A 5198-nucleotide genomic window follows, 5' to 3' on the forward strand; every position below is an offset into this window, starting at 1 on the left:
TGCAAGGGAGGGCATCCGAGGTTTTATATGGGCAAGACAATCCTTTTTTGGTGGCAAGGAGGAATCTGCATTCAACGTGGCACTCTGTGAACTTGCAGGACACTTACCCTTCAAAAGTGAGGAAGATTTCAATATCCTGAATGAGCAATCGGTTATCCGCATTGTAAAGAGTCATCTCTTCTCAGATGAGGACTTCAATACATTAGCAATGGAGTTAGTAGAACATTTAACAAATTGACCTAGGATCATAATGTGACAAGACATTTCCTTAATGTTTATTTATCTGCAGTCCACATATTGTATGTGTAACTATAATGTGAATCTCACGTTCTTTCATTAAAAGAGATTTTTATGAAAAATGAATGATTCTCATTTCCATTAAAGATGCACTTTTAGTTTTAAAGTTTTGCTGTGACCACGAATAGCAGTGTTTGCAAAAGATCCATTTTGAGATAATGGCTCAGATTTATTAATATTAATATAATTTTATTAATATGTGGGGGAACCTATAAGATGGTTTTTAAAGCACATTTGGGGAGATTTATCAAAACCTATGCAGAAGAAAAGTTGACCAGTTGCCCATAGCAACCAATCAGATTGCTTCTTTAATTTTTCAGAGGCCTCTTTATAAATGAAAGAAGCCGGGGGGGGGGGTGGGGGGGGGGCGTGACCTGCATGCTGAACTGAGAAGATGTATGAGCAGGAGCTCCCGCACCCTCAGCCTCTAAAGCCCTGAAATACCTATCCTGAGGGTCTGCAACTCACCTGGCCTTGCTAGGGTGGATACCTGCTGCTGCCCTGCCTGTGGTGGAACACTTACTTCTCCTTCCGGGGAGTCCTTTGGTCCGGAGCTGGGGGCCGTAGCTGTCGGGTGGTGCTGGGAGCTGAGTGGTGGCTGGTGCTTCTCTGTGGAGTTCTCCTATGAGGTCCTGGGGTGCCACGGGGCCGGTGTCTGGGAGCTTCAGGCGGATTGCTGGAGGGCTGTGGGGCGCCGCAATTGTTGCCTTCATGGGTGGGCCCAGTTGGTCTCCTGGGAGATTCCCGCCGGCGGGACTGAGTGGCACGCTGACTTCCTCCTGGCTCTGCTGACTTCCGGCTGCAGGTGCGGTGCGCACATCTCTCTGTTGCTGAGCTCTGCGTGGGCAATTTTCAGCTGGTCCTCTGGATTGCTGGTGGTGGTGGGGGAGCCCTAACCTCCAGGTCATGGCCTCAGCTCATCCTCTCCTGCTAGTGAGGTGGAACCTACTCTGCTGTGCCTGTCTGCCAGTGTCTTGTGCTGCTGCTGTGCCTCTACCCTGCTCTGAAGCCTTGAACTGTGAATCTGCTGAACTTTGTGGTTCTTCCCCTTGGTGCTGGACTGCTGCCTTATTGATAGTGCTGCCTGGGGGATACCGTCTGGTCTGCTCCCCTTGTCTAAACTCTATCACTACCTTCCTTCAGTGTTGCTATGGGGGGCTCCCGCAACAAAGCTAAAAAGTCAAAGGTTGCTACAGAGGTGGCCCGGCAGTCCTCTGAAGATGACAACTCCTCTGATGAAGGCTCTCGTGTACCTACTCCTCTAACATCTAAAGTGTTGGCCCATGCGGCTAAGACGCTCTGTCAATACTCCAGGACCACCCAGGCCGTGCTTTTCCTGACTTCTCTCTCTGTTTGAGGGTCCTGAAAGTCCCCCACGGCCCCGCTCTCCGGGCCATTCTTTCTATATTGCCTCTGATATTGACCAGAAATTTGCCGAAGTACTGGCAGCTATTACAACCTGCCAAACGTTAATGCTTTCCAGGGTTGATGAATTAAGGCAAGACTTTGTAATTCTGCGCCATGAAACACAGAAGACCACAGAGGTCTCTACAGTGGAGACAGCTACTCTCCAGTGCCAGATGAAAGGAGTGGCTGACCGGTCAGATGACTTTGAGAACCGTTTACGCAGAAATAATATTCAACTGGTTGGCCTCCCGGAGAGGGCGGAGGGTGCTGATGCTGTAGTCTTCCTTGAAACCTGGCTTAAGGAGCTCCTGCCTGCCGATACTTTTTCTCCTTACTTCTTAGTGGAGCGGGCCCATAGGGTCCTGGGCAGACCTCTCCCACCTGGGGGTCCTCCTAGACCCTTTCTGGCAAAATTATTGCACTACAGTGACAGGGACGCTATCCTGAGAGCTGTACGCATTAAGGGTGAAGTTCTTTTCAATGGTGCCAGAGTGGTCTTTTACCCCGACTTCTTGGTGCAACTCCGCAAGCAAAGAACGAAATTCACCGAAGTTCGCCAGCGCCTTAGGTCCAAAGGATACCAGTATGCTATGCTGTTCCCTGCGCAGCTGCGAGTGGTGGATGGCGAGTCTACGAAGTTCTTCCTCTCCTTCTGATGCACTGCAGTGAGTGGATGCTGCACTGCCTGCTTACTCTCCGGACTGAACTCTGCTGATACAGGACTTGTAGTCTCCCCTTATTGTCCAGGAGTTAGGGGTTATCTGTTTAGGGCCTTCCCTAGGTTCCTCATTTCCTAGGTCTTTCAGTCACAGGGATATTGGCCTTAGGTGAGTTAGTTGTTCCCTACAGTTCTTTAGGTGGGGGGGGGGGGGTGGATTGCTGGATTGTTTTCTTAGCTAGAGCTAGCATTTCCCCCAATTTTAGGTCTGTTTAGGGTATAGGTTTGCACTTGTTTTCTAAGTGTAAGACAGGGAGTTTTGGGAATGTTCTTTACTGTTCTTGTTTTTGTGTGTCTTTGTGCCCAGTTTGTTGGTTTGTCTGGTTTGTGTGCCCTGGGGTGCTCCTCTCTCCATCTGGTGTATTGGTGTTGTCTCCTCTGGAAAGTAGCGGTCTCCGGTGGTATGAAAAAACATAAAGTTTTTAGTTGGAATGTCTGAGGCCTGAATTCTAAGTTTAAACGGGCGTTATGTTTGGATTTTAAGCGCCACTCCCCTCATATCAATTACCTACAAGAAGCTCATCTTACGGGACAGAAGGTGTTGGTCCTTAAGAGGGCATGGGTAGCCAAGGGCTATCATGCCTCCTATTCCACTTCTGCTAGAGGGGTGTTGGTTTTGGTGTCTAAAGCATTGCCGATAGAGATCACCCAGGTGGCCTGTGACCATTTTGGGTGTTTTGTTATTCTCCTCTGCTCCTTGTATTCTTTTAGTTTTGTCTTGGTGTCCTTGTATGTCCCTCTTCCTTTTAGGATGGAATTGTTGGATGTAATTACTGCTAAATTGCTTACCTTTCCTGCTGACCCTGTTCTTTTTAAAGGTGACTTTAACGCTGTGCCTGCCTGATCCATGGCTCGATCGCACTAATGTCTCGGATCCTGGCTCTCTTCAGCTTGCATCTTGGTGTCTGGTGTTGACTCTCACCGAGGTCTGGAGATGGAAGTATCCAACTGACTTGGGCTTTTCCTTTTATTCTGCTGTGCATAAGTCCTTTTCCCCGAAATGACCTTGCCTATGCCTCAGCTGACCTACTGCCTCTGGTAAGCGATATCCTATACACCAGTAGAGGGATCTCAGATCATTCTGCTCTCATTCTTACTCTAAGATTAGGCCAGAATTCTTCCTCTAAACTCTGGCGAATACACCCTGGGTGGCTTCGTGCTGAACCAGTTTCTGGGGCTATGGAGGAGGAGGCACATACCAGTTATTGGGCTCACAATGGGGATCATCCGGATGCCTAAAATGTGACTGAGAGGGGCACTTATAGCAGGGGTAGCAAGCCAAAGGACCCTTCATGCGGCTAAGGAACTGAGATAGGGGTGCTGGAGGTGGCGGTGGTTAGGGATCCCTCTCCTCAGGTTGAACAAGCGTGGGCCAAGGCCCAGAGATCTTTATTGATTTTGCAGAAGGATTGGGTACAGTTGAAATTATTGGACAGGAAGGCTGCCTTATTTGAGTTTGGGGATAAGAAAGGAAGGCTCCTGGCCTGTTTGGCAAATGAGAATAGACCGGTGTTGTCTATTCCCTGTATCCGCGGTGTGAATGTGGTCTTGGTCCGAGAACCTGTTGTGGTTAATGGGGTTTTTAAAGCCTTTTATAGTGATTTATGTTATTCTAGTGTCCCGTAGGGCTTGGGTCCATTTTTGGCGGGTCTTTCTCTTTCCTCCCTTACTCCCTCTCAGGCCTCTGCTCTTGATGTTCCTTTTACGTTTGAGGAGGTGTCTCAGGCCATTAAGGAGCTGCCCCTCCTGGAAGACCCCAGGCTTGGATGGGATGGTTGGGACCTGGTATGGGTTGAACGAGAAGTTAATCCCTATACTGCTCAGATTGTATAATGCTGCTTATGAAATGAGGACTCCCTGACTCTATGAAAGATGTCCTGATTGTTATCCTTAAGCCCGGGAAGGATCCGACTTTGCCAGACTCCTACCGTCATATTTCCCTTTTAAATGTAATGTTAAAATTCTAGCTAAAATACTCGCAAATAGGCTTAAGGGGGTTATTACTTCCCCTGTTCACCCTGACCAAACAGGATTTATGCCAGGTAGGGCTACAGAGGTTAACGTTAAAAGGCTCCAACCCAATCTATCCGCCTAGGATGGTGATGCATCTGCGGGATTCGTGGCCAGCTTGGATGTCTATAAGGCCTTTGATTCCGTTGAATGGCTCTCTCTTTGGCACCTGCTGCGTGCCCTCCAATTTGGATCTCGCTTTGGGAATTGGATTCGGTTGTTGTATGATCAGCCTAGAGCCCGCATCCGCACTAATCTTGCCGTGTCTGACTTTTTCCCTCTAGGCAGGGGTACTAGGCAGAGCTGCCCTTTGTCACCATTCCTGTTTGCCCTGGCGGTGGAGCCATTAGCTGCGGTTATCCGGGTCTCTGGATCTATTCATGGTATTCAGAGGGGGTCCTTGGAGGTGAAGGTCTCTATGTATGCAGATGATACCTTAGTCTATGCAGAGGATGCTGCTTCCTCATTAGTCTAGAAAATACAAAAGAGAACAGGGTGCGCGCCCCTGGATGGAACCTGATGGATGAGATAGTGAAGAGCCCAATCAAAATGCACTCGCCTATGCAAGTTGTGGAACTGGAGGCACAACACTCACTGCGCTTGATCAGGAATCCTGTAATCGCGGCTGCTGCGGCTCCCAGCGTCCTGGCGCTAATGTAGATAAAAGGAGATGAGATGAATGGCGCTGCCACAAGAAGTATATATTGGTAAATTTATTGCACACAAAGGATCCACGCAATGCGTTTCAAAGCCGTTCCGGCTTTTT

The sequence above is a fragment of the Hyla sarda genome, chromosome 4 (genome assembly GCF_029499605.1).
Source record: "Hyla sarda isolate aHylSar1 chromosome 4, aHylSar1.hap1, whole genome shotgun sequence".
Classification (NCBI taxonomy): Eukaryota; Metazoa; Chordata; class Amphibia; order Anura; family Hylidae; genus Hyla; species Hyla sarda.